Genomic DNA, 26,330 nt, shown 5'->3' on the forward strand with positions numbered 1-26,330 from the left:
TTACCGCCCCACTCACCTTGGAATGGAGCGGTAAATCCACCATCCACCATGGTGTAAACGTAGTTTAAACGTAGTTTACACCATGGTGGTAAGGGTACGACCCAGGCGGTAACTTACCATCTGGGTCGTAATCAGGCCCATTGTCTTTAATTGTTTTGCTAGTGATTTTTGTGAGTTAGTGGATTCTTCTTAAAACCAGATGTTGAAGTCTCCCAGGATTATCAGGTGTTCCTGCTCAATGGCTAGGTTGGTAATGGTTTCTGTGAAGGCGTCCACGAAGGTTGCATGATATGTCAGTGGTCTGTAAACTAGAACAAATTTGAGGTTTGTTTTGGGGTTTGCTCTTAGGTGAACGATTAGGGATTTGCAGTTTTCAGTGCTTAGTGGTTCATCCGTTTTAATTTTTTAGTTGTTCCTTGTAAGCTACTACCAGTCCTCCTGCTCTTTTGTTTTTTTCTGTTTGCCTGTGATCACTTGAAGTTGTCAGGGAGGCAGCTGTGGAGTGTGATTTTGTAGCCAATAGGATGTCAAGTTTCGGGAGAATAGCTCAGCGGCAACATGCTTGTCTTGGAAGCAAAACGGCACAGAGCAACACAGGTGCGATTCCCGGGTCCGCGCTTAGACACCTCTGGGTATTAAGCATGTTATTAAATAACCCACCATATCATATCATACCCCCCATTGCACAGAAGTTAAAACATCTCTGTGGCATTTTTGGACATTGATCTTGTGTTGATTAGGTTACAATGGATCTTTTCGACTGTGTTATGCTAATTTTTATTTTTTGTCTGTTTTGTCCTGCAGTAGTTCTGTTGGGTTGCTTCTGTTTTTCTTACACAAATTGATTGGAGCTCCATAGGGTCTACTTCATCATTGAATCTTTCTGTTAGATCCATAGCTGTGGTTGATAAATCTTCTACTTCTTCATCTTCTATGTTTTGATGTAGTTGTTGCCCCAACCCTTGTATTTTTGTGATTTAGGCCGTTAGGCTGTTGACTTTGTTCCTTTCTCTTCTCAGATCTTCTCTTCTTTTCCTGCAAGGTTCCAATAGGTTTTCTGCCTGCTTAGAGCTGTCATTGGCATTGGGGTGTTGCGGTGTGGAGACAGTTTCGAGGTACAGTGTTAGATATAGGGATTTTTCACTTCTCATGACTATTTATTCAGTTGGACGTGGTGTTTGTAGGGGTGTGTCCTGTATTTGTGGCAGTTTCTACTGGAAGAGGGAGTGGCTGCATTGGGATTGTTCCTTGTTCCGGGTTTCTTTGGCAGTGTCCTGTGTCAGGGCATCTTGTAGCTCTAGCTGGTCACAGGGCTTGGATATTTTTTTTATTTTTTTTATTTTTTCATTCAAATATTTTGTTTGCTTTTACAAACTTTTCATTTATAATTCTCACACAATTTCATATAGAGCAATTAAGGTAATAAAACAGTTTCTTTCAATTCTTTCATGGAATTAAGTCTCTTTTGTAATCTCTTTCCAAAATGTAATTACTGTGATTATGAGCCATTTGTCCTTTCCTTGTAGCAAGTGTGCCCATCTCTCTTCTGTTGGATATATTTTCCCTTTTGGTTTGGGTTACAGGGGCTGTGGCCCACCTGTAGTATCTCTTGTGGTTTGGATGGTGTTGAGTCTTGTCCTTTTGCCTTGTGATTGCACAGTGCACTATGTGGCCATGTTTCATTTGTACATAGTTATAATCCAGGCCATTTGTGGGGTAGTTGTGATATAGAGGGCTGCTGTTGTAGATTGGCTGGGGTGTCTGTGTATGAGTGATTTTTGAGATGTTAGGGGGATTCTGGGGTTGGGTTATTTTAGGGTGCAGATAGTTTGCTAGGGCTTTCCCAGGTGGCTGCCTAAATAGTGGATTTGGGTTTCATATCTCTCTTTTCTGTGGGTGGAGGGTTTAAGTGCAGTGGTGTTGGGATATTAAGCACTGGAGAGATAGTAGGAAGATGGATTATCGGTCAGTTGTGGGAGGTGAACTACCTGACCTTGGTTCTTAGTTAGTTGGGTAGTGATCAAGATATGGTTAGTTGCTTTCAGTAGGTAGCTGGATGTTCCTGGACGGTCGGTGAAGGCCTGGGTTTCACAAAATGGCAACTATAAACACAGCTGAATTTGTGATTACTAGATAGTTGTAGAAAAGCCTGGGTTTCACAGAGTGGAAGATAAAAAGGCAGCCAAGTTTGAGATTCCTAGATATTGGGAGAAAGGCCTAGTTTTCACAGAGTGGCAGATATGTACACACCTACGTTTGGGAATCCTAGATAGTGGGCGAAAGGCCTTGGTTTCACAAAATGGTAGAGATAAACACACATACGTCTTAGATTCCTAGATATTGGGAGAAAGGCCCAGTTTTCACAAAAGGCAGTAACAAACACACCTACGTTCGAGATTCGTAGACAGCTTGGAGAAGGTCCTGGGTTTCAAAAAATTACAGATATAAACACACCTACGTCTTAGATTCCTAGATAGTGGGAGAAAGGCCTAGGTTTCACAGAGTGGCAGATAGAAACACAGCTAAGTTTGAGATTCCTAGACAGCGGAAGAAAGGCCTGAGTTTCAAAAAATGGCAGATATAAATACACCTGTGCCTTAGATTCCCAGATAGTGGGAGAAAGGCCTAGTTTTCACAAAATGGCAGATATAAACACAGCTGAATTTGAGATTCCTAGACAGTAGGGGAAAGGCCTAGGCTTCAAAATATGAAGGGCATTTAAGTGCGCTTGGATTCCCACTGGTCTTCTCAGAAGATGTCACAGGCGTGTGTGATTGGTGGAATTATTGCATGTTTTGCTTGTTTAGGGTGAGTTGAGAGTTAAAGTGGATATTAGTACCTGAAAGTTGTGCCTACCTTATCTGTTGACGCTGGTTGACAGCCGTCTAGTCCCCATCTGGCAGATGTGGACCCTGGACACTGTCGGGGCAGCTTGTGTTGGTCACTGGTGGAGTGCCTTGGTCACCAGAAATAAAAAAAGACATGAACATTTTAGAATATATGTCTTTTTTTATTTGAATACATTTTATCGGGAATGTTTTATGTCATTATGTAATAATATGGTATTTTAAATGTAATGTTTATGATTATTTTAATGATATGTTTAAATATGTTGTAACCATGTTATATGTTTTATTCATGCAATTGCTATTAGAATGGTGTTAAAGCTATTTGTTAACTAACACAACTAACAAAAGAAACATAAAAACAATGATATATATATATATATATATATATATATATATATATATTCAGTGAAAAAACTTTGTTAAAGGAACGTTATGGTTAAGTTGCACTACGAAAAACCTATGCAATTCAGTAAAAAAATGTTGTTAAAGGGACTTTATGGTTCAAAGTAAAACCGAAAAACCGCTGAAATTCGGCAGTTATGGTAAGATAAGCAACCATAACTCGCGCCACCGTACACTGCTAACACTAACACCCAGGACATCAAAGATGACATCACAAATGTCATTGTTGACATCACTGATGACATCACATGTGCATTTACTTTTCAAGAAAACTCGTACAAGGGATTCTTATAATGCTGACCAAAAACTGTCAAGGATCATTGGGATAAATATCATGAGCTAATAAGTGCATTAAGCAATGCATTGATATAAATAGCATTCTGTTATGAAGTTCTATACAGTATACTAAGCTACTCATGCAGAAACATAGGCAGTGTGTGCAGCATACATGATGAAGGTGCAATATTCATAATCTTGTCATGTTGAATAGTGAAATGATAACTGCTTTCTTATTAGAGTTGTGCGTACTGTGAAACATGTAATAAGTAGATAATAAAACCCACTTAATACATAATTATTACAGACAAAACACAAAGAGACAACGACACATACAAATATGAGTATATACAGGGACAGTGAAGTAAACAAAAAAGCAGAAGTAGTAGCAGAAAGAGTTCATAACCTAACTGATTGTCTTTATGCAGAGAAACTATTGCTCTGTTTCAAAGCTGCTACTTACCATATGTATGTGTATCACATGATGTGACTGCACCCACAGGAAAGGAGAGTGAGTACAATGTATACAAATATGAGCATATACAGGGACGGTAGAGTAATAAAAATTAAACTATGAGAAAGTGCTGATAACCCTAATGATTATCTTCATGCACAGAAAGGATTGCTCTCTTTCAAGCCTGTGTCTTCCGCTATGTATATGTTTCATATGATGTGACTTGACCCTAAGTCTACAAATATAGTACCTTTTCAATGTTTACTTCCTGACTGTTACTGAAGAAAACTATGTGGCCCATATATGTCAGTAAAGGGAAAAAAGGGAGAGCCAGACATGTGATGTCATCAGTGATGTCATCAATGACATTTGTGATGTCATCTTTGATGTCCTGGGTGTTAGTGTTGGCAGTGCACGGTGGCGCGAGTTATGGTTGCTTATCTTACCATAACTGCCGAATTTCAGGGGTTTTCGGTTTTACTTTGAACCATAACGTCCCTTTAACAACGTTTTTTTACTGATTTTCATAGGTTTTTAGGAGTGCAACTTAACTATAACGTCCCTTTAACAAAGTTTTTTCACTGAATTTCATAGGTTTCTCGTAGCGCAACTTAACCGTAACGTCCCTTTAACAAAGTTTTTTCACTGAATTTCATAGGCTTTCAATAGCACAACTTAACCATAATATCCCTGACTTCATATACATGTAACATAGAACATACTGAACCCCCACATAGTGATTTTGATGTCCGCGGACTACCGCCATGTCCGCGGACATATCGAGAATCTGAGCGTGGTGAATGTAAATTTAAATAGTGTGCCCCATTTCCCCTTTGAAGTTGGCTCTGAAAAGAGCCGTTTTTTTTGTTTTTTTTACAGATGCTTGACAGACACCTGTTATTTTGTATTTTCTTTCTTGTTGTTTTTTTCTTACTTTACTCCTAAAATCTTCACATAACCTTCTCCAAAACAACCCTTACATTCCAAAATAGAAAGGCATTTCCCGTAAAAGATAAAGAGATTCCATCTTCTTTAAAATTAACAGTATTACTGGCATCAATATTCTCATTATTACAGAAGAACATACCAGCTCTAAGCATGAAGGCACACATGCCTCGGTTGATGACACACCTAGCAATGTTTTGCTGAGGACAAAAAACTGAACTATTGTCCCATATTGCCCTAGGTAGTAATCCAGAAAAAATTACTTTCGCATTTGGAAGGATCTTCATTATGGCTTGAACCAAGCGTTCCAAATCAGCCAACAAAGTAGGGGCACTGACGTTGCCCAAATGGAAAGCACCATAGTGCAAAACTACCACATGCGGACTGTTCATCGTGGCCATATCCTCACAAACTTGTACAATTCCCTGTACAGTGCAATCAGGCACAGTGCTCCACACCACCTCCACTCCTTTCACATCAACGTTCTTTTCAACATGCCTGCATCGAGCGTACTGTTGTAAACCATGCACAAACATATCTCCAAGCACCAACACCCTGACTTTCTCTACTTCTGCCATCTTCACAACACACAGTCTCTTTCAACACAAATCCACAACCTCGACATCTGATTGGCTAATCCGTACAGTCTTCTTTCCATGTTGGATTTGCTGGATAACCCCAGATGTAGCACGCCCTGTCCACGGACAGCCGCGGTGTCCGCGGACCGCGTAACTCTTCGACACCCCTTCTACCATTTCCACTTTACTCTCTGTGCCATTCCCTCATTGCATACAGCTAAGCAGTCACACAATACGAAGAACGTCCTCAGAACACCCCCATTTTGTTTATTTTCAAACATTTCAGGACAATTATCATTTCATTGTTCAACATATTAACATTACAAATATTATACTTTCATCTTGTACGCTGCACACAATGCTATGTTTCGCCATTAGTAGCTCAGTATACTAGATAGAACCCCATAATACAATGCTATTTATATCAATACATCGTTCAAAGCACTAATTACGGTGTGATATTTATTGCAAAGATCCTTGACACTTTTTTCGCAACATTATAATAAAAATCCCTAGTACACAAACTTCATGAAAAGTAAATGCACATGTGATGTCATCAGTGATGTCATCAATGACATTTGCGATGTCATCTTTGATGTCCTGGGTGTTAGTCTTAGCAGTGCACGGTGGTGGCGCGAGTTATGGTTGCTTAGCTTACCATAACTGACGAATTTCAGGGGTTTTTCGGCTTTACTTTGAACAATAACGTCCCTTAAACAAACTTTTTTTATTAGCACGCAAACAATATACAAAGATGTAGTGTAAACAGCAAGTTCTCACAGATGGCTTTACACAGAATGTTGTAAAGTATGCATTTATGCTCGTTCACAGTGAAGGTCAGCTGCTTCCATTTTTTTCTCGCGGCCCGGAGAGGCCCACGACTCCCAGTATAAGGTTCTATTTTTTTTTTACCTTGACAGACAGAGATTGTGCTGAAAGACTTCTTTTGAAGAAGTGTAGCAAAAACGTAAGACACGATAAAGATGACATTTCTGAAACAAAACCACTTTTGTATATTATATCACTTTGAGAAAGATCGTTGGCACACGCGGAGTCATATTTTGGGACTGCACTACACTTGGACAATGGGAAATGCAATTATAATGTATGTAACCCTTTATATTATTTTATACCGGAATATAATAACAATAGCATGGCATTAAAGCCCGGTCAAGTTGTACTTGTTCGGTCAATGCGGCTTAATGTTTTCTACCGCGCACTATCACCGCCAAATTGATCCCCTGTCATTTAGTGGGCTCTGAAAAAGGCACACGACACAGGGTGGGTTAACAGAAATAATTTAACTGGTTTGTAGCCGGTCAAGCGCTCTACTCGGTGTGCCACTTCACTGTAGCCGGTCAAGTGGCACAGCGAGTAGAGCGCTCGCTTTGACATCCGTGCACAGCTTGCTAACACAGGTTCGAATCAATAAATGAGCACCACACACCGTGGGTAATAATAAGCAGCGCTGAGATACCTAACGGTTCTTAGCGCTATATAAATGCGAAAATATTATTATTTTATTATTAACATACTCCGTTGCACTATCTTCGCTAGCAAATAGTTTCACGCCCTAATAAATAAGATGAATATTTTTAATAAAGATCGGCTGGTGAGACTAATTTATGTTTTTTAAAACAGGTATGTTGCCCCATTTTGCCAATGTCACGATTTTCAGACTCTAGCGGATGGATTTTTCAACTGCCAGGTGCAGCACCATGGAAGCAACTTCATGACCCTCAACAATTTAAGGGACAATCGCCAAGGACCAATATGCCCTTATGCAGTACTAGCGGCTAGAAGCAACATACCAACCATTATGGGGGTCTAATGCCTCGTTGTTGGAGCAACCTTCCGATTATCAGTGCGACCATTTACTGCTTTTATCATAAACCAACAGCCTATCTACCGCAAAGGAACAGCGCGTGGCTCAAAATAAACTTTTGCTGATCGACAGCAGAGACAATTGCAAATCGCTGAATATTCACTAAACATTTCATGTGAAATAAATGTACTTTACCAAATGTACAATCCTGCTGTTTACTTTTAAACCACAGTTTCATATTCCGAATTGTGGCGCACTGTGTTCTAAGCTGATCTAACACCCTCTGTACCGCAAAGGAACATTGCGTGGCTCAACATGAACTTTTGCGGATCGACAACAAAGACAAATGCAAATTGTTGAATATTCTCTAAACATTTGATGTCAAATAAATGTACTTTACAAAATTTACAATCTTGCTGTTTGCTTTTAAATCACAGTTTCATATTCCGAATTGTGGCGCGCTGTGTTGTGACATAATGTGCGTTGTCTTCCGGGTTCTGTGTAAAGTCGCGTAGGACTGGAGACGACTGGGCGCATTTGATGACGCACCCTGTAACGTCACGGAGAGAGGCGGGGAATATGAATGCTTTCATAGTGTCAGGCTTAGGATCGGGAGATATGATTTTGTGTCGCAAAAGCAAGTCAGCCAGGTCAATAGCGCCAGTCATAGGATTATCACATAATGTCGGCGAACACCAGCCTGATTTAACGTTTCTTTAGTGGACAAAAAGTCGGGTGAGGCCCATAGGAAATTGTACTATCAGCGGACAAAAGGAGGGTTCACAGAACACTTTCAACCTGACAACAAACAATACAAACAACGTTCTCAGAACACCCCCATTTTGTGTAATTGCAACCAGTTCGGGACACCGCAAGTGTTCTTAGAACACATTCAACTTGACAGATTACAATACGGACAGCGTCCTCAGGACACCCCCAGTTTGTGTATTTACGAACATTTAAATACACCGTGAGTGTTTTTAGCTCAATTTTACCTTCCTTGCGAAAAAAAAGGACACATACTCCGTCCTCTGAACACCCCATCATTTAGTTTATTTACAAAATGTCAGAACAGCAGTGTTCTCCGCAGACAAATCGAACACAACAAAAGCGTATAGCACATAAAAAAACAAAACATTGAACCTATCTCATACTCCCCCACCCTCCCCAAACACTCTTACACACCAACACACTCCACTAAATACAATTTTTAATCCAAGTTTCACCGCGCTGTACGTGGTCGACGGCGAATACAAGATGGCGGGCGCCACAGAAAATCTGACGTGCTCCACAACCCACGCCGTCCAATCAACGAACACGTTGCATGTCCGCAGACATGACGCAAGCCCATGGGCCAATCGGGGCGCTGTCCGCGGAGCGAACCTGGAAGTCCGTCCACGAAGCGAACACAGATATCACTAATTTTTTTGCCTTACATTTTGGTCATTTTTAAAAAAAATACTGGACGGATTTACACCAAATTTGCAAAACCACGCTTTCGGGACCAAGCCACCGCTCCTGCCGCGAATTTGGTGTAAATCTGTCCAGCGGTTCGGGCTGTAGCCGTGCGCAAAGTTTTTTCCAATTATGTCTATAGGACAAAACAAACGTTTTGGGACCCCCCTATAACTTTGCCCCCCCTGGACCAAACCTATCCAAACTTTGCATAAAAATTCAGACTGGGCCATATAATTTTTTTACAAAGTTTGGTGAGGATTCGTCCAGAGGGAGCGAAGTTATAAGCCACCCAAAAGTGCTCTTCCTATGGAAACAGCAACTTAATCATAACTACATGGACGCTACCGCATCCATGTAATATATATATATATATATATATATATATATATATATATATATATATATATATATATATATTGTTTTTACTTTTCTTTTGTTAGGTGTGTTAGTTAACAAATTAACAAATAGCTTTTACACCACTCTGTTAGCAATTGCATATATATATATATATATATATATATATTCAGTGAAAAAACTTTGTTAAAGGGACGTTATGGTTAAGTTGCGCTACTAAAAACCTATGAAATTCAGTGAAAACAATTTGTTAAAGGGACATTATGGTTCCAAGTAAAACCGAAAAACCCTTGAAATTCGCCAGTTATGGTAAGCTAAGCAACCATAACTCGTGCCACCACCGTGCACTGCTAGGACTAACACCCAGGACATCAAAGTTGACATCACAAATGTCATTGATGACATCACTGATGAGATCACATGTCTGGCTCACTCTTTTTTCTTTTGCTGACATATTTCGTACTGTTCGCCAGCAAGATGAAACTATTCTAAGAACACACGCAGTGTCCTGAAATGTTCGTAAAAAAAATAAATTAAAGTGTCCTAAAGAACACTATATCTGTCCGTAGTGTTCGCTAGCAAGTTCAAACTGTTCTAAGAACACACGCGGTGTCCTGAATTGTTCGTAATTAAATGAAAATGGAGGTGTCTTAAAGAACACTATACCTGTCCGTACTGTTCGCTAGCAAGTTGAAAATGTTCTAAGAACACAATTGGTGTCCAGAAATGTTCGTACATAAACGAAATTGAACGTGTCCTGAAGAACACTATATCTGTCCTTACTGTTCGCTAGCAAATTTAAACTGTTCTAAAAACACACGCAGTGACCTGAAATGTTCGTTTCACGTGTGACGCAATTTTAATTAGTTCAGGACCCGAACAGTGTCCGTAGAACATCAACGTGCATGCGCTAGCCAATCTCTGTGCATTTGGTGTCCTGCTGACATGCGCTTCCTTCGCTGACTTGTTCGCGAACGGATCATATGACCGCACCCACACTGATCGCGTGTTCTGAATGAGGACACTGTTCGGGTCCCCGAACAAATTAAAAGTACATTTTCAATTAATCCATAATATTTTTCAATAAAATCTCACCATGGCACAAGTCCCACATAGTAATCCTGAGTTTCTACATACCTTTTGAAACTTTTCAAACTTTTTTTTGTGTTCGATCTGTCCACGGACAGCGCGCATGTCCGCAAACCGCGCACAAGCACCCCTATAAAAGACCACGCCCTAGAGCTTATTCTCATTGTGTTTCTGGCTATTCTTCAGAGCACAGCTATTTCTCCAGCAACTTGCTGATTACACCATCGAGATGGCATCCCTGACTGCAGAACTGCCACCTGGTGCTGCACCTGCTTCAGCACCACCCCAAACCCCTCCACCACCACCACCTCCCCAAGGGCCTGAAGAGGGCAACAGGAGTGAGGATGCGGAGGAGGAAGAAGAGGATGATGAGAATGAGGTAGAGGAAAATACTACTACCCGCACTAGGCGTGAGTCTTGGGTGTGGCAGTTATTTACCATTCATGGTAATGTTCCTAAGGCTCGTGCGAACCGTGTTACCTGCAATGAGTGCAAAATGATACTCAGTCACGGGAAGCGCGGTAAGTACAGTTTTGGGACCACTACTATGAAGCGACACCTGAGGTCATTTCACTCTGGGGCTATTCGCAGGGTTGTACCTTGCGAAGAACGTAGCAGGTTGATTTCCTCTACTTCATCCTCTGTTTCTGATCCTATCACCACAAGGACCACCTCTGTGGGACAGCGTCTTCCTTAAGCTGCCTCACAGGCCATACAGAATGCTGATTACCCTTACCTTTCGATGGTCACAGTTGTATGTATGTACTGTGACACAGTACTCTGCAGGGGGAGCGACTTCGTAGTGCTTTTGAGATTATCGTCTCAGAGCACGAGAAGATCTGCTCACTACCCAAATAAAACCCACTCTACATCTTCCTCTCTCAGCTCGCCCTTCCTTATCCCTGTGGTTGGTGTCCCCCCTTTACCTTCCTTTCCCCTCCTCTCCTAGTGTGTCGTGTATAAAAAACCAAAAAAAATACAAAATATCAAAAATTAAAAAAAAATAAGGCTCTTTTCAGAGCCGCCTTTCACAGTTAAAAAATAGAAGTGAAAATAAATGAAGCAGGGCCCTTTGTATTTTTTAGAAGTCCGCGGACAGTTCGCGAACATTTAAAAAATTGGGTTGCTACCCCGTCACAAACAATGCAATTTTCTCTGGGAAGAAGTGGTGGCTCTGAAAAGAGCCTTTGGGTGGTGTTTGTAAGTCAAAAATTATAAATGCTTAACACCTACTTCAAAATGGTTGCTGTAATTCCAAAAAAGGCTGCAATGCATTTTGTTCATTTCTCAGAAAAATCTGATTGCCAGCATAAGTAAGATGGACTCCATCTCTGCGAAAAATGTATGTACTACGAAACATAATATTTTCATTGTGAAAAGAGGACATGCCAAAATCTCTTAGAAAGGCACAAACAGCCTTATTAACATTGAGCCTTGCTTTTTCCATTTGCTGACCAAATGAAGAAGAACGAAGCCACATTTGTCTCTGCGTAATCCGTGAAAATATCACTTGAGAATTAGGAAACATGTCCATAACCTTCCCAAGTTCTTCTTTCATAGTAAATTGAAAAAAAGTTCCAGTCACATGTCCTAAACTGTTCCCTCCACAATGAATTACAATTATGTCTGGATGTTGCTCTGTCTCCAAAGTAGCACAGAGAGGTAGCAAGTCCAACCACATCATTCCACATACTCCATGCCAGTGTACTTCCACATGTGGGAATCCAAGATCTACAGCTACTCCACAGCTTTCTGCATGAACCTTCAACCAATGTATCCACGAATCTCCCAAAAGCCAAACAATCTGTTTTATGAAACACACAGCCATAGCTATCTTTTGTTCTCTCAGCAAAAAGAGTATCTGAGAAACTCTCTCCTGGCACAACACACCCACTAAACTTTCCTGACCAATCCCTTTCAGTGCTTATTCTCATTTGCATGACTTCTGAACCCAAAAATCCCCGGATGTAACTCCTGATGTCCGCGAACTACCGCCATGTCCGCGGACATATCGTAACATGAACAGCCCTTCTACCATTTCCACTTCACTCTTTCTGCCATTCCCTCATTGGATGTAGCTAAAAAATCACATGACCATGCACCAATCACATTCAATACCTCTAGATCTAACTGCATCATCATAGATCAGCACTGCAAATGTACTGTGAATCTCTCTGAGTACAAGTGTCATATCATTGGCAAGCACCATCTACCAGAAATACTGTACAAGTCTCCAAGATTTCTACTTGCAGCTCCATGCATATCCATATGCATGAACACAAACTTCAGGTATGCATATTTTCTGTACAGTAGATGAACACATTTTCAAACAGACTTTTAGCTTGTGTAATCTGTATTTTTTCCAATTTCCTAAAATCAACTATCACTTATAAACCTTTATACTATTTACTTTCTTTATACACACACACTCAAATCATGTTAAACTAACATTTTTTAAATGAAATATATAGACTACATATTATCAAACAAAATTGCATGCAAGCACAATCTATGTTTAAATCTTTAAAAAAAATACTTATACAATTTCATATTTTTTTGTTTTTATTTATTTATTGACTTAATTACTTTAATTTAGACATGACATTGAGGCGCTATTACCTAGAACAGCTTACTTACAGAAATAGTGGTATTCACTGGTATATTATAAATTTCACAAGACATAGTAAAGATATTGTTTTTTGCTACAGTTAGTCATTCAATACAATTTGTTCATTAAGAACATATCATATGTACTGAACTGATGCAATGTATTTTATGTAAATAAATTAGTTTAATGGTTTTAAAGAAGGGACTGAGGATTTCAATTAAAAAAATCAATATCTAAATTAAAAACAGCGCTATATACAAAGTTACTAATTTGAAGCTTTTACAATTGCAGTGAAGACCAGTCTCCTGAAAAGAAGCAGCCGAATTCGAAGAACAAAGAAGAACTAAGAAGTTACCTGTTAATTTAAGAAAAAAGTAAGTAGAATATCACCATAATATTTGTATTATTAATCAAACATACTATAACGTTAATACAAGCTATTTTGGTGCCTAAAAATAGAGATTGTGTACCATTTTGTCCAAAAATATCCATGTCTTAAACAGCAATTTACAGCCAGAATGGCCCACAAATTCCTATTTTTGGACACACAAATTAACCAACTGAACCGCTACAATTTTCATATTATAGAACAAACAACTGTTTAATTGTATACATTAGATTTACTATTTGTACTTTTCCACACCACTAGCTTACTTTTTTTTGTCATCTGAACCCCAGTTTAGTAACACATACATTCAAGAATACCTATCCCTACTAGTTGTAGTTCCCAATGCACAATCACACACCATTACATACATCTTTATCATCTTACTCAAACACTCATGCACACAGCACACATACATTCCAGAACACCCCAATCCATATCTTCTTTATTTTTTTCAACAGACCCTCAAGAATGCCTACCAAAAGTCAAGTCAGTAGAAAGCAATGCAAAAGTAGAGCAAATGAAAATTAAAGTGTCCAACATAAGCATCCATCTCTAGCAGAATTTGTAAAAAAAAGTTGAAACAAAACAGCTAATACAGTCATTTAGTGAAACACAAGAAGTTTCAAGTACACAAACTTTGCCTCCTCTATCAAAATGTAAAACAAACCAAAAAATAATTAACAGAAAATCAGCTATCACTACAGATAAAACGACTTCTTCAAATTTTAACATAGTGCAAAGTAAGCATACCAAGAAAAGTATTTTAGCCAAAATGTACCGTCACAAAGTCCTTAAAAATCTTATAAAAACAGGAGAGAAATCAGGTTCAATGCTTAAAACCTATCGTAGGAAATTAATCTTAGAAGCGTTGATGGACAGTGCAATTCTTCTGAAAAGAAAGTTATTTATTTTACTGTTAAACAAAATGAAACCACTAACAAAACTAATAACTAAATTACAAAAAAGACTTCTCAATAAGCGAAATGTCAACAGAAAGAACTTCTTAAGTATCTGCGGAGGTGAATGGAATCACACTACGAGCACAGAACCATATTTTAATGAAGAAGCGTACAAAGAAAAGCAACAAATGCAATTGCCATACATAGCAGTGGTCGAGGTTATGAAAAAGTGAATAATACCATAATGGAACAAGAAGTACTCCTTACAAAAATATGCCCTGAAAACTTAGAATTACCCCTCCATTCAACTGAATCAGAACGTCTAGTGTACAAATGGCCATGCACGTCAATGTGTAACATTCCCAAACAATGTTTCAAATCTTTACGCCAATTCCTCAATAAATATGTAAAAAGCAAAGACAAAATCAAAATTAAATTACTGCAAAATATGGATACCTGTCCAGTGCGCAAGTACACAGAACTACAAGGACATTCATTGGCCCGCATTACAGGACCTACTTGTAAAACCACTTTCCATGATATCAAAAGGATATCAACACATCATTCAACTATAAGAAATCTAGTCTATAAACTGTACTATGCTAAAAGTCCTGCTTTAGCACTAGCAAAGTTAAATAACATCCTTCTACATGGTACAGCAAAATACCTACTTGAAGAAATTCACTATATCCAGAAAAAATATTTTGGAAGTGAAAGCCATTTACAGAATGAAATAGCTTTAAACCAATTAAGCAACAATTCTACATATGGCAACCTTTTGCTAAACACATACAAAAAAGAAATACTAACATTTAAAAGTACATCAGCTGAAGTACCAAACCATGTATGTGTATGTTGCCGTAGAACATTTTATAAAAGTAACACAAAAACTGTAGACCTATCATACAAAATAGAAGACAATGAAGATTCTAAATGGTTTGAATTAGCTCTCTACCTTGTAGCAGAAAACAAATATGAAATAACTGAGCCCTTAATACTTTGCAGTTACTGCACTACAAAACTTGACAACAACCAAACTCCTTCACGTGCTATCACAATTAATTTGGAATTATACCCAGTACCAAAACCCCTGCAACAACTTAATTTATATGAGAGCATCATAATTCAAACAGTACACCCATTTCAAGCAATAATACGCCTTCAACCAAAAACAGCAAAATTACCTCCCTCTGAATTCGTAAAAGGCATTAGTGGAAAAGTAGTTTATTTACCATTAGATCTAAAAGAAAATGTGCATACTCTAGGAGTGCAACGTCCAATGCAGCAATCTTTAATTATCTTAGTAAATGGAGTACCTACAAAAGACAAAAAATTATGACAACAGCTAGTAGATTTATATAAAGTTAGACAAGCCTTCCAATATCTTAAAGAGAATAATGACTATTACAAAGAAATTAATATTGAAGAAAACTTGAAAGATACACCTGAAATAATTCAAGAAACACAAGAAGCTGGTCAATTTGAGCTACTAGATCCTGCTACAATATCAAATACTTTAGACCATTATACAATTCATCCTTTGCACTGTAATGACACCGTAGAAGATGTACTGGAAACTTACCAAATGCGTCAAACAAAAGGATCGCCAATCAGCATATGGGAAAAAAGTATAGAAGCACATGCTTTTCCTCTACTCTTTCCTACAGGCAAAGGAGGAAGGTATGATGATAGACGTATTCAAATATCAGCTTCAGAATACCGCTCATTACGGATGTATTCTGAAGATCCCAGATTTAGACAAAATGTGGAATACATATTCCACCTACTCTTTGAAAGTGAACTTGCAACTTTATGTTACGGAGTTGCACACATATTAAAATCAGGATCACACTTTCAAAATATGACAGCTACACAATTATTAGAAAAAGTGCAACAAAAGGATGAGGTTTTACAATCAAATATTACAAATCTATTAGCAAATATGCGTGGTACTAAAGAGTACTGGTTTCGACGTCATGGAGATGTACGTTGTATGATCAGAAACCTTGGCCCACCCACTTGGTTTGTAACATTAAGTTGTGCAGAATATGCATGGGAAGATTTACATGACTTCCTACGCATATCAAATAAAAACAAAACAAACATAGATATACTAACACCTGGAGAACTTTGTTCTTTGGATCCTGTTAATGTTTCAAGATATTTTCACCATCGCTTCATTGCTATTCTACATTTTATTTGTAATAAAACTGTTCCTCCCCTTGGAGAAGTGCAACACTTCTTTTGGAGAAAAGAATACCAAGCCAGAGGACCACCACATATCCACATGCTTTTATGGATTAAAGATGCTACTAAATTTGGTCAAGACAGTGATGCCACTGTTATACAGTTTATTGAAAAATATGTCACTTGTGAAATTCCATCAGAAGCCACAAATAGTGATCTTCATGCACACATTTTACAATTTCAAAGACACAAATGTGGAAAATATTGTCGTTGCAAATACAAAAACAAAGGGAAATACTACACCAAATGCCGATTGGTTACCTTAGACCAGTTACAAATACAGGTCAAGTGAACAACCTCATGTCTTCAGTTAGACATAGTGTTAAAGGTAAGTCACCTAAAAATACATATTACATAAAAAGAAAAGAAAAAGAAAAATATATCAATGATTATAATGCAATCATTGCCCACTTATGGAATGCAAACATAGACGTGCAGTACATTGCAGACAATTCTACTGCAGTTGCACGATATGTCACAGCATACTTAACTAAAGCAGAAAAGACAGAGCTCCAAGACCTCTGGAATGACCTGTCATCAGATAAAACAGTATCTCAGAAATTATACAGCTTGGGCATAAAAAAGCTCACCCATAGAGAATGTGGATCATATGAAGCAGCTGATCGTTTAACTGGTACTGCATTGTATGGTAAATCTGAAAATATAGTATGGCTAAGTCTTGGTCCAGCTAAATCTAGAAAAAGAGTTCTAAAATCATATGAAGATATAGAAACAATAGCCAAACATGATCCCAACAGCCAAGACATTTTAAACAATGTATTGGACACATACTACCCAAACAGAAGTAATACTTTGGAAAACATGTGTCTATACCACATAGCCCAAAACTAAACATACAAAAATAATATGAAACCTGATGAAAAAAAAGGTAAATATAGAGTGACAAACTGTGAAGGCAGCTTAGTTAAACTCACTAAACCAAATTTAATTAATCATATCAAATTGTCATTAAAGAAGTATATTACATTTCCGTGCTACAACTCTTCAAACCATGGAGAAAAGAAGAACAATTACTAGATAACTATGACTCATATGAGGATGCTTTCAAAGCAAATGAAAGCACTATAACTGATGTAAACTTTACACAGTACAAAACAATGTTGCACAATGAACAGCAACACGAAGAAGAACGCCAAGCCCAACTAGATAAGGACACTCCTGACAGTGGTCAACCTTCTGTAACAGGAAGCCAAGAACCACTGGGAGAACCACTAATAATAAATGAGGCAGAATTAGCTATGATAGAAGTAGAAAACACCATGTGTCAGTATGAAGATAAGGAAGACTTAATTATACTACAATCAAAACTAAACAATGAGTAAAGTAGCATTTTTCAAGAAGTAACAAAACAAATTGCACATGGTGTAAAACATGAAAATAAAGAATGTTCCTGCCATAATTATAAACCTATACTACTGTATGTCAGTGGTGAAGCTGTTTCTGGCAAAACATTCCTAATCAAAATCATTAGTAAGTTCCTGCAACAATTGACAAACAACAAACTGTCAGCTGTTGTCACTGTCCCGACAGGTTTAGCTGCCTACAACATAGGTGGTGTTACATTACACTGATTACTACTATTACCAGTAGAACACCAGAACAAATTAGACTATTACAAACTTTTTGCAGAAGCTGCAATGCAATTACGCAGCGTATTGAAACAAATGAAAATGCTACTAATAGATGAAGTGAGCATGGTCTCCAACCTGATTTTAGCTTTGATTCACCTCAGATTACAAGAAGTACTCAAAACAGACTATGAAGAGCTCTTTGCAGGAAAACACATTATTGTTTTTGGAGATTTGCTTCAATTAACACCAGTAAAAGGTGAGCCTATTTTTAAAACATTAGGACACAAACTATGCCGTAAAACTGTTGGCAGCATTGGAAATGTCATCCTTTGGCAACATTTCCAGTACAGAGAATTTTTCAAAAAACATGCGGCAATCTGCAGATCTCACTTATGCCAACATTTTAAAAAGTATCAGAGTTGGTATACTTTCTAAAGAAGCAGAAGCAATATTGAAAACCCGGCACATTAATGCACTTTATGGCAATAATGCATGTGCTACAGATGTTATGGAAAAATTAGCCCACAAAAATGTCAATTGTATGGCCTTAATGCCAACTCTTGTGAGCTGTTTCAAATTCAATGAAATCATACTAAGTAAAGAAATGCAACCAATCATGGAAATTAGCGCCACAGACAAATAGATGTACATGGTATGACACTACCCATGTGTGACCAAGCCACAACAAGACTAAATAGTTTAGAAAAATCAATCTCAAACACAGCAGGCTTACATTGCAGAGTAATGCTTAAACGTAACCTTGACGTGGACCAAGGACTAGTTAATGAAGCACTGGGTACAGTTGTTGGCTTTCAAACATACTCACGCGACAACAAAATTCAGTTTGTCAATATACCCTTTGACAAACTTTCAGAAGTAAAAAGGATAGGACGCTCAACAGCTAGATTCCTTCTCTTCAAAGATATGTATGTATGCAGAGAACAATTTTCTCTAACTCTTGCATACGCAGTCACGATTCATAAATCACAAGGTCTTACCCTAGACAAAGCAATGATAGATATTGGTAACACAGTCTTTAAAGAAGGGTTGAGCTATGTAGCACTATCACGCTTACGTACACTTGACGGTCTATTTCTAATCAACTTTGATGCAAGTAAAATAAACGCTGATATTCCTTGCATTTTAGAATACAATAGACTTCGCTCACTATACACCCCCCACCTAAACACATATTCTGTTCCACAAAAAGTAAAATGTTATAAAAGAAAAATAAATCAAACAGAAATGCAACAGGATGTCACTGCAAATCGTGCAAAGAGAGTAAATGAAACTAATACTTCATTAAGTACCACAAGCAAAAAAGAATCAATTAGGGAAAGTAAACCAAGTACTTCTTTAAAGAAGGAAGACAAACTCCAAAAAAAGCAGTTAGATACAGAACTACCTGGACCATTTAAATTCTCAAATATAGTTGGTGTAAGTTGCTACGCAAATGTAGCAATGAATATTCTATTTCAATTACCACCAATTCTTGACAACATTTACCTACACAGTACAGACCCATTGTGTTTGCAAATGTTAGAACTTCACAGAAATGCAGCAAACAATCCTGACAACACGTATAGTGTTTTTGGAATAAGACAACAATTGGACTACTGTGCTGGAATGGTGAAATTCACTATAAATTCACAGGAAGATCCACAAGAATTTCTAATGTACTTACTACAAGTACTGGAAAACAAAAACATACCTATACATTAAATCTTTCAGGTTTTATACATGTGGAAACATACATGCACTCTCTGCAACAATGTGACACAAGAAGAAATCCCCAATGAACGCTTCATATATATATCAATACCAAATTGTGAATCCATTCCATTTCAGCGACTTGTACAAAATGCAAACCATGGTAGATTATGCTCTACCTGCAATTCAGATAATCGCTCCACGTTAGTAATACAAACAATTAGTAAATACATAATACTAATGCTTCTACGTTACAATGCAGATGGTACCAAAAACAACTGCAAGCTGACTGGATTCACACATGGTCAAATATCACTTGGTAAGAAAACCTTCACAACAATAGGTATAATCTACCACGCAGGAGCCACAACCAATTCAAGGCACTACACTGCATATATAAAAAAAGAAATGTGGATGGTTTGAATGTTATGATAGTACCATTACTCTAAAGCAGAGATTACCAGGAAATCTTACAAATGCTTATTTGATGTTCTTAAAACCAAAATTTGATAACTAAACTGTATTTAAACCCTAAGTAAACTTGTGTTAAAAAAAAGTATAAACTGTTAGAATACTCCAAAAGCTATCTAGCTGTTCAAAGATTCTACAACAACTAATCAGATAAATGAATACCACTAAATTAGACCAAAAAATACACAGTTAGAATACGCCAATTGGTATCTAACTGTCCCAAAATTTAACAATATCCAAATAGATAAATCAATACCACTAAAATATATAAAAAAAATAGACAGTTAGTATAGGCCAATTGGTATCTAGCTGCTCCAAAGTTTTATAATATCAAAACAAATAAATAATATGTTACTGCTCCAAAAAATACAACAAGCCAAAGTATAAAGCATTAGCCAGAAACAACAAGTGAACACTGAAAACAAACAAACAAATAAACTGTAGCATAACAGAAAAAGTTTTTTTTTTTAATCCAACATGGATTTTTTTTTCTCCCACAGACCCAATGATTTTATCAACAAATACAGAAACTGAGCAAATTGCACAGTACTCTGATTTGTAATCTACTAAATATGAGCGTCCAAAAAAAAAAAGTACATTGATTATACAATGTAATAAGTCATTACAAAATACTAATACTAACATGCTATTTTCTTTTATCACAGAAATGAACAAGAAAAACATGGACTCCCGTTACTAGACCAAACAGTAAGTATACAATAATAAGGAGAACCATAGCAGCATATCACATCCATAGTATCTAATACCTTTGTTCCTTATACATTTGTTTTTCACCCAAAGTTATAAGCAAATATGAATGTGATATTATGTGGTGGTTGTTGCCAGGGCATAGAGTCTTGGGTGCATGGCCAAATGGCCATGCACCCAAGACTCTATGCCCTGGCAACAACCACCGCAGCATATCACATCCATAGAGTCAAACATTTCAACTATGGTCTATGGAAACTTTTAATGTACGCGGACATTATGAGTGTTCTTAGAACACTTTCAACTTGCGAGCGAACAATACGGACAGCGTTTTCTCAACACCCCCTACGAACATTTCAGAACAACGCGATAGTTCTTAGAACACTTTCAACTTGACAACGAACAATACGGACAGTGTCCTCAGGACACCCCCATTTTGTTTATTTGCAAACATTTCAGGACACTGCGAGTGTTCTTAGAACACATTCAACTTGCCAGCGAACAATACGGACTATGCCTTCAGGACACCCCCTACGAACATTCCAGGACACCGCAAGTGTTCTTAGAAAGGTCTTCAGAACACCCCCATTTTGTTTATTTGCAAACATTTCAGGACATTGCGAGTGTTCTTAGAACACATTCAACTTGACAACGAACAATACGGACAGTGTCCTCAGAACACCCCCATTTTGTTTATTTGCAAACATTTTAGGACACCATGAGTGTTCTAAGAACACATTCAACTTGACAGAGAACAATACGGACAGCGTCCTCAGGGCACCCCCATTTTGTTTATTTGCGAACATTTCTGGACACTGCGAGTGTTCTTAGAACACATTCAACTTGCCAGAGAACAATACGGACTACGCCTTCAGGACACCCCCTACGAACATTGCAGGACACCGCGAGTGTTCTTAGAAACGTCTTCAGAACACCCCCATTTTGTTTATTTGCGAACATTTCAGGACACCGCGAGTGTTCTTAGAACACATTCAACTTGACAGAGAACAATATGGACAGCGTCCTCAGGACACCCCCTACGAACACTCCCCGGACACCGCGAGTGTTCTTAGAAGCGTCTTCAGAACACCACCATCTTGTTTATTTGTGAACATTTCAGGACACCGCGAGTGTTCTGAGAACACATTCAACTTGACAACGAACAATACGAACAGTGTCCTCAGAACACCCCTATTTCGTTTATTTGCGAACATTTCAGGACACTGCGAGTGTTCTTAGAACACATTCAACTTGCCAGCGAACAATACGGACTACGCCTTCAGGACACCCCCTACGAACATTCCAGGACACCCAGAGTGTTCTTAGAAACGTCTTTAGAACACCCCCATTTTGTTTATTTGCGAACATTTCAGGACACTGCGAGTGTTCTTAGAACACATTCAACTTGACAGAGAACAATATGGACAGCGTCCTCAGGACACCCCCTACGAACATTCCCCGGACACCACAAGTGTTCTTAGAAGCGTCTTCAGAACACCACCATCTTGTTTATTTGCGAACATTTCAGGACACCGCAAGTGTTCTTAGAACACATTCAACTTGACATCGAACAATACGGACAGTGTCCTCACCGAACACGTTGCATGTCCGCGAACATCACGCAAGCCGATTGGCCAATCAGGACACTGTCCGCAGAGCGAACAGGGAAGTGTGTCCGCGGACCAAACACAGATATCACTAATTTTTTTTTACCTACTTTTGGTCATTTAAAAAAAAACTACTGGACGGATTTTCACCAAATTTGCAAAAGCACGCTTTCGGGACCACGCCACTGCTCCTGGTCCAAATTTAGTGAAAATCTGTTTGGGCTGTAGATGTGAGCACATTTTTTTTCCCATTCAGTCTATGGGAAAAAAAAAAGTTTTGGGACCCCCCCTATAACTTTGCCCCCCCTGGACGAATCCTCACCAAACTATGCATAAAAAATTCAGAGTGACCCAAATACTTTTTTTGCAAAGTTTGGTGAGGATCCGTCCAGGGAGAGCGAAGTTATAAGCCGCCCAAAAAGTGCTCTTCCTATGGAAATACCAACTTAACCATAACTACATGGCCACTACCGTGGCCATGTAATATCTGATCATGCCTGAAAATGCTCTACTGTCTCCCCATTGCAAAGAGATTAGCACGCAAAACGAATTGTATTGCTTTCCAAACCATCCATAACTTCACCCCCAAATACCTGAATTCTTACATGACTAAATATGTCCCAACAAGACTGCTAAATTAGATCCCTCAGAATATTAGGAATTTTTAAACAAAATCTCCACACCCAAATGCAGAATTTACCATCAAGTGTGCAAAGGAATGTGAACATTTAGCTTAATGAATAGAAGATTTAACTACATTAATCAAATAACATTCCCTCCCATCCCCCCAATGACTCCTATACTTGACACTACAGCAGTTATGCTTTCTCACGTGCCAGCCATTAGCTGGTAATCTAGAATGTGGCTGCAAAAGGTAACCTGACTTTTTCCTGCAACAGCATGTTGTATTTCTGTTGTAATAGGAGTAACCTGCAAGCACCAGAATTTCTGGAACCAATGGTGTCTAAAAAAAGACTCTGCTGTTGACTGTACTAAGCAAACTAATTGGGTGTGTAACCTCATTCCATGCTATTTATTCATTTTCTGTGTCACAACCTTTGGATTGGACCTGATGTCTTGTTTTGTTTTTGTCAAGGGCTTTCAGGCAGCATCCGCATGAGTAAGCATGTTATAAAACTAAAAAATAAAATAAAATAAATCATACAGAAGTGCAAGCATAAGGATTTTTAAGAAAAATGTCCAAAACCAGGTTCAAAAGATGTCTTAATAAAAAATGTAAAAAAACCCACAAATCAAACATGTGCTAGAAGGAAGAGAATTGACACATGCCAGTGCTGTTCCACAAAAAATACGGCTAAGAGTTGGGGAAGGGTGACATTTTGGGAATTTCCAGCCAGAAAACATTCGACTGCAAAGATCCCACAAACTCTTAGAAAGTAGCACTTCCTGGCACATTTATATTCCTCATTCGCATGCATTTGCTATTAGCATGTTGCCACTTTGATATTGAAACATGGGTCAAGAAAAGATGACAAGATGTAATCTGTATTTCCCCCTTCATCCAAACAATGTGTGAATCCTACCAGAAGGTTGATGGCAGTTTTCTAGCTACTTATACTGCGTTTGCATCGCAATACTGATCATTTTCATGCATTATGTTACATTGCTTTGAATCCAACAGAGACACCAGTGACATCACCTTGATGAGTTATGTGGCATTCAGGATAAACATCTCGGTGGCCTTTCCCAAATGCTGTAGGAAAGAACAAACTTTGTCTAACATTTTCTACTGTGTTTTTGTTAAGTAGGCAGAGTCCAGTTGGTGTACTTGAATGTTGCAGTAGTCTTTCTGTGAGACGCACCACCACTTGGAGGGATTAAAATTTAACTGAGTTAGGGTTCCACCTGGCTGTAAAAGAGCAGAAGGCTGTGACAAGGCTGGTACCCCACCCGGAGAGGGAGGCTTGCTACAAATCAATCCAGAAACAGTCCTTTTCCCTCTCTCCCATGCAAGTATGTATGTGTACAGATCCTTTTTTTTGACAAATACTTGCCAGTGTTCCATTGCATAGACCAGCCTGATGCAGAAAAATAACAGAGGCCTAACAATAGAAAACTACAGCAGCAACCCACATGCCTAACTGAAGAACACATAAACACAGCGAAGTAGAAAAACCTCACGAGAACCTTCAGCCCCACAGATTACCGAGCTACATCCTCCAAAGAGAGGGAGCAGCCAGCTGGAGGCACTGCAATGTGCGACAAGCAGAGGATCTGTGTGGTGTAGCTGGAAGCACTGTGGTGATGGCAACGAAGAACGCAGTAAGAATTGGCACTTTACGATCAAGGGAAAGAGGAGCTGCAACCCCTATGTGACAACACAAAGGGACTCTCAATGCCACTGACAGATCTCACAAGCTTGTATAAGGACAAGAAGGTCAGCTAGACCACCAGGGACAAAAAGGAGACAAGTGACCACCCTCCCCCAACAAACCGAGCGAGAGACATCACAGGACCGGACACTGAAAAACCAACTGGGACATTGAACTTCCCATGCCGCTTCGGCGATTATGCAACATGCCCACGTGGAAAAAGCAGGTGGGGCTTAGCCCCCTTTTTGAAGACTTACCCATACACTGCACATCCCTGGAGGGGAAGATATGTCTTCATTGGTCAGGAAAGCTATCCGATCAGGACAGAGGGAGTGAAATGTAAGTAGGGGACGTGAAGCAGGAAGTGTGGGTTTTCCAGATGAGGGCAGCAGTGGAGGTGGACCAAGAGACCAGCTGGAGAAAGAAATGAGTTGCAGCTTGTTGAGGATTTTTCTTTCTTTTTTTATTGTTTATTGGCTAAAAAAAAACTTTTAACCTTAACAAATGTTCATATACTGGAAAAGAAATTAATACAAATACATTTTTAAAAAATCATCCATAAACAACTTACCTAAAATATTTTCCATAATAAATTAACTATTCAAGATATTCTGACCAAACATTCATTACGTCATACCATTGTCCCCTGTAAGTCTACTGGATTCATAAATCTCACAACTGCAATTGCTATAGATGTTGAAGTACCCCTTTGACAACTTTCTCAAAACATTTTACTACCGAAAAACAGTGTCTTGTTCTTGTATTTAGAGAAATAAATGTCACACTTAGATGACAATTAAGGGCAATACATAATAAGGTGCTCCAGGGTTTCAGTCAGCAACATGTCACATATTGATATAGGATCTAGGATTTCTCTGGTCTTGTGCAAGTTCCATCGGAACCTAGTAAATTTGCAAATCATTTCAGGACATGGGAACATTTTACACTGGTGTACTAGTTCTCCCCTAAGCCCATGTTCATGATACAAGTGCCTGAGGCTTCTCTTTTGATGAAACATCTCCGTCAAAATGCATTCGTATAGCTTAAGCACTCCCTTCCCCATATTTGGGATGTTCACTAGATCTAATCTTGTGATGCCCAATTTACTTAAAATCTGATCTCATAAAGTACTGAAATCATTCAAAATCTTATTCACATTCTTATTAAGTACTTTACCTATTTTTGTGTGTAACGTACTGATGCCCAGATTCAACAATTTGCTAAGAATTGCCAATTTTTTCCATCTTATCACACTCATAATGTGCACAAGGCTAAATCAAACAAAATTGCAGCCGTAGGAACCAAATTCGGAATTGCAAGCACCCTTTGCCAGACAACACTCTCCGTTTTGGCAAAGAATTCTGGGACCCAACTTGGATAGATTTCAATGCCATATTTTAATTTGTCTACATAGAACTTGACCAAAGGAAAGATAGAAAACTGACAAACCCTGTTTTTTATGTATAACAGCTGAGGGAAAAAGTGCATCAATCTTGTTCCTAAAATATCTTATTAGTTTTCTTTAGTTTGAACCGCC

The sequence above is a fragment of the Ambystoma mexicanum genome, chromosome 4p, assembly GCF_040938575.1.
Source record: "Ambystoma mexicanum isolate Mex_15411 chromosome 4p, UKY_AmexF1_1, whole genome shotgun sequence".
In the NCBI taxonomy this organism is placed as follows: domain Eukaryota; kingdom Metazoa; phylum Chordata; class Amphibia; order Caudata; family Ambystomatidae; genus Ambystoma; species Ambystoma mexicanum.